Source organism: Pteropus vampyrus, unplaced genomic scaffold (genome assembly GCF_000151845.1).
Source record: "Pteropus vampyrus isolate Shadow unplaced genomic scaffold, Pvam_2.0 Scaffold164, whole genome shotgun sequence".
Lineage (NCBI taxonomy): Eukaryota > Metazoa > Chordata > Mammalia > Chiroptera > Pteropodidae > Pteropus > Pteropus vampyrus.
Genome location: NW_011888945.1, coordinates 1,212,581 through 1,223,793, shown reverse-complemented (window position 1 = coordinate 1,223,793; position 11,213 = coordinate 1,212,581).

Sequence of the window (11,213 nt, the reverse complement as noted above, 5' to 3'; positions counted from 1 at the left end):
GTGTCGTAGCTGCTATGGACACTTCATTCCCTTTTCATGGGTGAATAGTATTCCAGTGTATGGCACGCCTCATCTTGTGTATCTGGTCATCGGTCAACAGCCACTTGGGTTGTTTCTCCTTTTTGGTTATTATAATGCATGCTGCTATGAAAATTCCCGGACAGGTTTTGTGCGGACGTATGTTTTCATTCCTTTGGTCGTGTAGCTAGGCCACATCTTGACTTTGGCCTTTGCCTTGTCTTCTATCATTTACTAATGGACCTATTATAATAATGATCACAATAGTGACAACGGTGATAACGACGATACAATTCATCAATTTTCTGAGTACCTACCCATGTGCCGGACACTCTGCAAAGCATCTCGCATGTATTAATCAGGTCATCAGAACAACTCAGCGGTAATAGTGGGGTTGTTATCCCACTTTACAGATGAGGAAACGGAGGCACAGAGATGTTCAGTCACCAGCCCGAGGTCACAGTGCTAGGAAGTGTCAGACTCTGGCTGACTCTGGCTCAGCTCCAGAATTCACCCTCCTCTGAGCTAATGCCTTTAGTTTCATCTGGCCCCGACCTTGACCTATCCTGCACCTGCCCCTGTGGGCAGCTCCCCACATGTTCTGTCCCAGCCTCATGTGACATCTCCCTGCACAAAGTGAGCTCTCGAAGGCAGGCACTGGCTTTCTTTCATTTCTGTGTTCTTGCTACATTTTTCACGCTACCTGTCACATAGCAGAGACTTGAAAAATACTCATTTAATTGAAAATAATTCAATTAAACATATAAAACGTTCTTTCCCCAGCTTTGGCCATGTGTTTTCTGACTCAGGGGAGACAAGTATAAATGACAGAGGAGATATTTGCAGGTGGAGGAAGACGGATCCTGGGTGTCGATTCTCCAGGTTGCTCAGATGGAAATTTCTCCTCTTTTTTTTTTTTTTTTTTATGGTTTTCAACAACTCTGAGTTGTTGCTGTATTTACTTGCAACGAACCCCAGATACTAGTCACAAAAAATAAGCTATCTGATTTCACATGCAAATGAATGCATGGATGAATGAGGCGACCCCTGTCGGTCCTGCACACAGAATAAATGGGCTAGGTAAGAACACTCGGAAAAAGAAACATTGACATCCTTTGTCAGTGACATCGAAAAATTCTCATTCTGTCTCCAAGTTCGATCACTGTCCCCTACCCCCTGTGTCCAGAATGGTAATAATGTCGGATAATAACTGACATTGGGCAGGGCCTAAGGACCCCAGAGTTAACAAAATCCTCTTATTGAAATAATCATCTCGCGGACCTGCTAAAGCTTATCTTCATCACCTTCCCGTTCCTGATGCTGAATCGCTCCAGCAGGGCCGAACTGCTCACAGGACCTGGCACATGCTTTGTCCTCTTTGGCTCCCAAATCAGTGCCTGTGCCGCTACCTCCAGCCCCACGACCTTATTCCACTTCGTGCCTCCTCATCCTTCACATTTCTGCTCAGGCATCACCTCCTCCAGGAAGCCTCCCCTGACTACTAGCTCTGGGTTCTGTGTTCCTCTGTGCTCGCTGAGCTTCTCGTAGCCTCTGGCCCACTGTCAACACTATTCTCTGTCCATCTTTTTTTCCCGGACTGTGTGCTTCTGGACCCAGAGACTGTGTTGCATGTGGTGCAAGGCAAGTGTCCAAAAGAGGGCATTCAGCGAGTGACTGTGTGACAAAGCCCCATGGGGCGAGCATGGTACGCCTCACTGGATGGATCAAGAAAGGGAGACCCAAAAAAGGAAGGGAATGTGGAGACGTTTTGCACAGGCACCTCCTGGATGGCTTTAGATAAAAAAAAAATCGAGTCTTTCCTTTGCTAGCTTCTCGGGCCACTGGGCTGACCCCGAGGCCACGGCTCTCTCTCGGACACTGCCGAGATGGGGTCTTCCCAAAGCATCTGAGCCCTTTAAGCTTCTGCAGGCGTGGAGAGCATGTGCCAAACCGAAACATGCATTCAAAGGGTTTTGTGGGTTGAGCAGATCACGGGGCATGTATTTAAAAGGTTAGACAAAGTATCTCCTCGCCTTTTTCCTTCAGCTCCCTTTTTATAGTCCACTGCAAAACAACAATAGATAAGAGGCTGCAGAGAATACATGTATATTTTCTTTTCCTTTTCTGTTTTTTACCTTTCCCTAAGGAGCTTCTGTGCTACCCACACTAATTGTAGGTTTTTCTGAAAATGCAGCATGAATCATTTATAAATAAAGAGACTTTAAAATCCCTAAAAGACTCCCCGAGGTATTCAGTATTTCAGCATAAAATAACTGTTAAAAGGAGTTATTCTGAATTAGCTTTTACTGAAAAGTGGCGAAAATAAAGTTTTCTTTTCACTGTGACTGTTGCAATAATTCTTTTATGCAGCCACCCGGGGTAATTGACAATCTATTTCCATAATTCAGATTTTAGCAAAGCCATCCCCCGAAAAGGCTCGTGCTGGAGAAACGGGGCCGTCCAAGAGAGAGAGCTCACGCTGGCCAGGAAGGCAGCCACCCAGGGTTGCTGCGTGGAGACCTAAGATGACTGTCAAAGCTCCGACACAAACACAGACTTTGACTCCTGAGGGAGAGGGCAAAGCAACCGCCTCGAATTCACACTAACCCCAGTTCCAATCCCAGCTCTGCCTCTCACCGGCTGTGTGGCCTTGGGGGAGTTGCCTGACCTCTGACCCTCAGGGATAATAATAATTCTTACTCTGTAGAGTTGTTATGAAAATTTGAAACAATATTTATAAATAACCCAGAACAAAATGAAGGTAAAATGTCATTAGTTAATTTAACGACAACGATGATGCTACTACCACTTATACATCAAGTGGGCCTCGGACACATGTGCCGCAAGGTCACCCCGAGGGCCTGGCCTCTTCTCTGCCTCGCTGGCCATTCGAATGTCCTCGCTCCTCTACCCTCCCATTTTCCCACCATGGGTTGACTGGTTCATTCCGTCTGCAAATATTTTCAGAGCTTGTGCTAGGCCATGGGCTCCGTGCAAGGGGCCGGGGTCCGAAGGTGACTCAGACTGCAGAGACTTAGTCTAACGGGGAAAAGAAGGGAAATGGGGCACAGGGACACAGGTGTGACAATGGCAGCTCTTTACTGCACACCGCTAAGGTGGAAAGGTGGCAGTGGCTGGTTCCACCTGGGGGTACGTGCAGGGTGGGCACTTGAACCCAGCCTTGGTGGTGAGGGTTTTCCAGGCGAGCAGGAGGTGGACGAGGGGTGGCCACCGTTCATCCCACAGGATGGGTGCTCTCTGAGGTCCGGGGCTGTGGCTGTCTTATAGTCTACCCCGTCCTGTCCTCCCATGTTTGCTACGATGCCCGATTCACAGCAGGCTTTCCAGACGTGTTTTGTTGAGTGAATGATGAGCTCGGGGTGGCAGGCACAGAGGAAGCCTGACGGCTGGTGTGTTGGGGACAGTCAGTAGCCAAGTCTGGCTGGGGAGAGTCCCAAGGGCAGAGGAATGATGGAAATGGGACAGGTCCAGGTGAGAAGGAACCTTTGTCATCTGGCCGAGGGCAGCAGGGAGGCATCGCAGAATTTTATGGAGAGAGGCCACAGGAAATCTGCCTGTTAGCAAATCCTCTTTAGCAGGTTCAGAGGTCAAATTGGAAGCAGGAGACCCTGGAAGCTGGAAATAGGTGTGGTTCTGACGGGCGCCGTTGAAGTCACCCTCTGTGCTATCCCAGCTCGGCTCACAGTCTGAGGTCACTGTTGATTCTGGGTGTAAAATTATGCAGAAGAGGTTCCCCTTCTACACTGCAGTTGATTGACAAATTGTTCTGTCACTCAAACGCTTTTTCAACTTATCATAGTCAAAGAAAATTATCTGTTCAGTGCATATGGGAAAGAAAGCACGTTCGTTAACCTCTCGACTGCTGAGCTCTGAAACTTCTAGAGCTTCAAGGAATGAAGAAGCTTGAAGGAACACATGAGGAGGAAGCCCGGGGAGCAGGTATGCGCGTGCTGGTGTGTACATATCACTGTCTTTATTTACGCGCACACGCAGTACACACATCTGGTCTCTGCAATCCTCTTCAGAAACACACAGACCCAAACACACACATCCACACACTCACAAGAGCACATATATCTTGCAAAGTGTGTAGCTGCTGCATAAGTTTACGCCTTCGATGAGTGTGTACACATAGAGACAGATGCTTGCGTCCCAGGGTTTTACAATGGGAACTGGCTGCCAGCTGTTGGGACTTGGGACCTGTCTGAAAACATTGCGCTTTTTTTGGAGAGCTTTCTAAAGTACTCATCTATTTCCCAGTTCCTCTGGAATACAGCTCAGAGGAGGTGGTGGTCAGGAAGGAAACAGCAAGATGGCGAATGTCTCCGGTGACAGTGACAGATGACCTTCTGCATCACGATCATCGTGTTAGTCAAGATTCTCCAGGGAAACGAAACCAGTAAGATATAAATATATCTTTCTCTCCAGAAGAAAATGTATGATAAAGTATTGGCTCATGTGATTATGGAAGCTGAGAGGTCCCACTATCTGCCATCTGCAAACCGGGGACCCGGAGAGCCGGTGTTGCAGGTCCGAAGGCCTGAGAACCAGGGGCAGCAAGGACAGGTAGTCAGGCAGAGTGAGTCAGCCCTCCTGCACCTGTCCCTCTACTCAGGCGCCAATGGATTGGACGAGGCTACTCACACTGGGGAGGGCCGTCTGCTTCCTTCCAGTTCCCAATTCGAATGCTAATCTATTCTGGAAACACTGTCACAGACACACCTAGAAGTAACGAACGTTTAACCAGCTACCTGGACATCCCAGGGCCGTGTCGACCTGACACATAAAATTCGTCATCACGAGCGTGAAATCACATGACCAACTCTCCGTGCCTGACTGTGCTGGGCTTGGCCCTTTCTGTGCCTCCTCTGGCACCCTCACGATGACTCCGTGACACATGTGTTTTCCCATTTTGCAGATGGGAAACTGAGGCTCCGAAAGGCAACTCTGAGACTCGGCTGAGAGAAAGCAGCTGGGGTCCGACACGGGCTTCTCGTACCCCGAAATCTATCGGCGAGGCCTTTTTCTTTCTCCGTACGACTCCGTCTTGCTTTATTAAGCACTTACACATCTGTGATCACATCTCATCCTCACACAGGTGACGGGAGGTGGGCTTTACTTATTCTTTCATTCCAATATTGATCAAGCTGGGGAAATGGCCAGGGAGCAAAGGGAACTGAATATGGGCGTCATTCAGTAGAGGAGGGCAGAGCATACACAAGTTCGCAGGACACACCGCAGGTGGTAACATGTGGAACGAAGAATAAGGACCAGCGAGAGGGAAGAAAGTGTTGGAATGGGGTTCTTTAGACGGGGCGGTCAGAGCAAGTCTGCTCGTGAAGTAATAGCTAAGCAGAAACCCAGAGGAAGGGAAGAGCCATCGAGGAAAAGAATATTCAGGGAGGTGAAGTGACCCAGCCCAGGTCACGGGGCCTCTTAGTGGCGGGGTTGGGCTCCGAGCAAAGCCCTAACTATTGCTGCAGCCACCTCCTCCAAGCGTCTGTGCCCTCTGCTTGCTCTGTGCTTTGGGGGCAGACAGAAGCGGGGCTGTCTTCCCTGAGATGGGCCTTGCGTCCCCAGTTCCTCATGACAGACCCAGAGGGTTTGTCTTGGAGTGACACACCCTCACCTTTTCTTCTCATATGATCTTGGTCAGCCACCGGCCAACTCTGGCTGCATAAAATAAGGAATTTAAGGCCACCCTACGGGCCCGAACGATGGGTCTCTCCACTGTCACGTCCACTCCCCAAACCCAGCTTTTGCTCTGTTATTTAAAACGTGTCTCTCTGCCAGCGGCTGAGCAGGTCGATGTCTTTGAAACACTGAGAGTTCTATAAAATCTAAATAATTCCCTGTAAATCAAAGTACTTGGCATGCTGGCTGCAAAGCCTGAAGCTCTTTTTTTTTTTTCCTAAGGTAATCTCTAGAAAGTAGTTTGTACTCATGTTTCCACAGTGATTAAATATGCAAAGTAATTTCCGTGATTTTTACCGCGTTCTGAACCAAATCAGATTCGGTTCTGCTGCTCTTTGTACAAAGCCACTTATTGGATCAGATTCCAAAACAAATCCCCCGAATTTGGCGGATCATCATTTTAAAAGGGGGCTTGTTAAGGTAATCATTAAATTAAACCACCCCTTAAAGAATATTTAGATCTGGTCCGCCAAGCGGAACGGTCTAATGGTTTTTAAATTAGAAGCTTCGTAATGCTGGTGAATTTTCTTTTGTGGGTCAAGTGGGTATTAAGAAATGCTAAGACGGTTCTCTCTTTTGTCATCACCTTGAAATCTGCAAAGAAAAGCAAAGAACCCAAGGAGAGAGGCAGGGTGGGGTAGGAATATCCGCCCGTGGCCCTGGGTTGGTGCTTCGCATTAGGCGGGGCAGGAGCACGCGTGAGATGCTGCTGCTGCTGGCCATCTCTTTCCAGCTGGCCTCGAGGGAGACCAAAGGCTGCATCTGCTGGGAAGGGCAGAGTCCTGGGGGAGCCCCGATTTCTGCAGGCTTAAGCCACTCATGGGGTTAGGGCAGAAGCCGTTGTTTTTTTTTTAACTTTCCAGGTTATTACAATGTGCAGCCAGGGTTGAAAACTATTAGATTTTTTTTTTTTTTTTAAAAAGCCTCCCTCAAAGAGAAGTTTAAAAGGATAAGGGGTCTGCATGGAGAGGCCTTCAGTTAGATCAGGAGGTCGGCAAAATAAGGCCCATGGGCCAAACGTGCCCCGTGCACGATGCCTGCTTTTGTATGCCGGTGAGCTAAGAATGGTTTCTGGTTTTCAACATTCTTAATGGTTGGAAAGAAATTCAAAAGTAGCATGATACTTCATGATACGTGGAAGTTACATGAAATTCAAATTTCAGTGTCTGTAAATAAAGTTTTATTGGCACACTGCTGTGCTCGTTTATCTGCATGCGGTCAGTGGCTGCTTTCACATTGCTGTGGCACCTGAGTCATTGCAACGGAGATCAAATGGCCCACAGAGCCTAGAATATTTACTAACTGGTCCTTACGGAAAGTTTGCTGACCCTTGAATTAAATCATATGAGATGAGAACCATCGCAAAGAAGGTTCTGTTCAACCGATAGAATGTAAAACGATGAGCCCAAAGAAGCAGAGATTAAAAAGTAAATAAAATCCAGTGTTACTGTGGGCGCAAGGGGAAGAACACTTTCAAACACGGCCCGGGGGTGGGGGGCGGTGCCGGTACAACCTTCTGGAAGCCTTTGTTAGAACATATCAGGGACCTTAAGAACATTCACAGGCTTTCTCCAGTCTATTCTATTTCTAGAAATGGCTTCTATGGAAACTCTCAATTATACGTGCGGTTTTATCTACCAGGGTTTTGCTGCAAAGTCATAACACGGAAAACAATAACGACAACCACGACAAAAACAACGGCACAGTCTAAGTGTCCGACAATAGGAGGGGTTTCGATAAATGATGAAATGACGTGTTTGAAGACCACACGGTGACACACGAAAAGGTCTGTGCTCTGTAAAGTGAAAAATAAGCCATAAAACGGAACTTATTACCAACAGAAGAATTGCAATTCATCAAAAAGCGATACGTAAATTGCTGAACGATTGGAAGCGCGATTGGAAATAGAGCCTGGCACGTACTTTCCTTTCTCCTCTGGACCTGGGTCCCAATGGCGGGGTGGGACTATAGGGGTCTTGCAAAATGGAGAGCTAGGGGGACTCAGTGGACAACACCTGTGTGCCTTGTTCCACAGGGATCGCTGGCTTTTGAAATCAGTGCCTCGGGAAGAAAAGAGACAGTTTGATAATATTCGCTAGGGTTTGGGTTTTGCATTCCTTGAACTGCCCATAAAATCCCTCAAATTTAAGGCACGGTTTCTCCGTGTGACATTTCCAGGTGAACTTTTGTATCTCATCACACTGAGTCAGTGACATTTACTGATAGGACTGGAAAATTCATAAGATAATAGTAATAGCGATAGTAAGAGGAGTAATAATAATAATAATAATAATAATAATAATAATGACAATAGCTTTTTTTTTTTGCTGTGTACAGGGTTACAATAGACACTTCCTAGGATTGATTTCATTATTAGAGACTACTAAGAGGAAAGTACAATTATCCCTATTTTGCATAAGGAAACTGAGACTCACCTTGCTCGAATCACACAGTTTGGAGGTGGTGGAACTCTAATTTGCATTCGAGTTTCTCTCCGTTTCTCCTGCAGCCTTGCTACATGCTTCTTATCTGCAGGATAGACCTCTGACCATCTCAGTTCTTCAAATCATTCTCATGACCTCGGCACAGATGAAGGTCTTTCCAGAGCTGAAAGTGACCATCGAGACCGGCTCTGAAGCTCACATACTTTTCCTCATTGCTGATGTTTTTGGTCTTCACTTAGGGCCTTCTGCAGTAATCCTGTGCAGGGGGTCGAATTGTCCTCTGGTAAGATACATTCAAGTCTTAAACTCCTGTACCCCAGACAGGGACTTTCTATGGAATTATGGTCTCCGCAGAAGTAATTAGTTAATTTTAAGATGAGATTATACTGGATTAGGGTGGGCTCCAAATCCAACGATTGATGTCCCTATAAGAAGAAGGGAGGACACAGACACACAAGGAACGGCCACATGATGACGGAGAGGACCAAGGAACTCCCAGTATTGCCCAAAACCACCAGAAGCTAGGAAGGTACAATGCGGGTTTATTCCTTAGAGCCTTCAGAGAGAGCATGGCCTTGCCAGCGCCTGGCTCCCAGGACGGGAAGAGAGTAAATTTCTGTTTTAAGCCACCAAGTTTGTGGTGATCTGTTATGGAAGCTCTAGGAAAAGAATTCACCCCGATTCTGGTTCTCTGGTTTCCCAGATGAAGACAGGCAGTAACAGCACAGGGAGGGGCCTCCACGCTGCTGGAGGTAGGCACCCCCAGCCTCAAGGAGGAGTGCTAACAGCCAGTTTGACTGCAAGGCTGTTCAGAACACCCCCATAAAGCACAGGCTCGGGAGCCAGAAGCATCGCTGCCTGGAGACATTCTGCAAACTGGAGAGTTCATGGAGGACTCGTGATGCAGGGTGACGACAACTCACTGTGGTGTGCTTTCAAGTTGACACGCAGCTTTTCAGATCACAAGTCTCATCTAATCCCGCAGATATTAGTATGATATTTATTCCCCAAGAATCCGAGGATTAAAAAGCTTAAGAGCTTTACCCAGGGCAGGTCTATTAGAGGAGCGAGCATGGAAGCCCGGAATGGTGACGCTTCAGCCGTCCAGTCAAGTGTGACAGGTGCTCGTCCCTTACCTGGAGTCCCAGGGCACCAGGATGGGCCAGGTGCAGCCAATCCCTTCCTTCCAGGAGACGAGTGGTCCAGACAGATATGAAAACTAGCCCGGTCCGGCACGGCGGGATGAACAGGAGTCAGAGGGAAGGTGTGTGTGCATTAGTGGGTGTCTGCCCCAGTCTGGGGGTTTCGCTAGGAGGAGGCTGTTCCTGAGCCCGGCTTTGGAAGAGGGTTAAGAGTTAGGCAGGTAGAGGAAGACGCATAGGTGGTCTGGCCAGCAGTTCTCAAACTCATTGGTCCTAGGAACCCTTTACATACTTATACGTTAGTGTCGATCCCAAGGAGCTTTTGTTATGTAGGTTGTAGCAATATTAACTCTATTAGACGTTAAAACTGAGAAATTGTGAAAATATTTATTAGTTCGTTGAAAGTAACAATAATAAACCTATTACAAGTGAATATAAATGACATATATGTTTTTTTGTGTGTGGAAAAATGTTATCCCCAAATGAAACAAACAAACAAAAAAACACAGGCCACAGAGAGCGGCCCTGTTTTACGTTTCTGTGGGTCTCTAACGCCCGGCATATTGGAGGACGGCTACTTCTCCCTGCCTAGCTGTCATTCAAACTGCTGCGATATACATTAGCTCAGTGTGACCAGAGCCTGGGGGAAGACCCCACATGGAAGGAAAAGCCTCTGAAGAGGGAGCTGGGAGGGTCCAGATGCTTGGTGGCCCATGCCTCAGCCAGCAGGTGATGGGAGGCCATCTTTGAGGCAGGGAGGCCCTGGGCAGTGGGCATTGGGAAGGAGTGGTCCAGCTGCTGGGAGAGGGGCGTAGAGAGGAAGGACGGGCTGGAGGGAGCAAGACCAGATGCTGCTGAAATGGTCCAGGCAATGAACGACCGATCTCTGGAAGGTTCTGGGGTGACCTATTATGGGGTTACATCTAGTACGAAGCCCCGGTTTGTGCCGATGGCCCTGAGCAAACAAGTCAAGGTTCCTCACACTAAATAGGCTATTTTAGGATCAGAAGAAATGTTTCCATTAAAATAATTAAGATCTTAAAACGTTTTGGGGCTCAAAGGTATATGTTTTAGTTACCTGGAAAATCTACTTGGTGAAACAGTTCATTTTCTCATGATCCCAGAGAAATAAGACTTTACCGTATTTTCTCTACACAGTGGAAATTGAGGAAAAAGTTCCTCATAGGCAAACAGTCGGGACCCTAGTCGTCCACTCAACAGCTCTGTGACCTTGGGCGCAGGACTCGGGCTCCCGTGTCTCAGTTTCCCCATCTATAACAAGGGAACACCAATTGCTCCCGTGGAGTTTACACGAGCTCCTGATCTACTGAGGTTCCGTCAGCATCGTTTCCTGACCTTTGACCTTTAGTGTCAGTTTCCCCATGCCGTGTCCCCGAACGTGTCCCGTCTCGCAGGCGTCTGACTGACAGCATCTGGAGCTAAGATCCCAGCCGTGGGATCTTTCGCCCGGTGTGGCTGGTCACTTGCTTCAGGACATTCTCTTGGGGAGTTTCATTCCGGAAGCTTTTGCACCAAAAGGTGGTGAACAGTGACTGTGCCCCCGGAGGTCTGAGACTCTCCCTGGCCACCGCAGGTGGGTTTTATGCCCCAGGGCCAAGCCCTTGGTGGAGAGCCAGTGTGGACGTGTGCGTGCGAACCCCACTTGGTGGTGTCCAGCTGCAGCTACCAGTGGTCTCCTTAGCCACTCTTCTGTGGAAGCGTCTCAAGGGCCACCAAGGACATGGAGAAGGGTGAGGGGCCCTGTGGAGAACAGGGGCTCAGTCTCCAGAGATGCAGGCCCCCCTTCATCTGTTGCAGCTGTGCCAGATGTGCCTCTCTACTGGGATGCTACGTAGACTTTTGATTGATAAGATAGGTCCTCAATACACACACA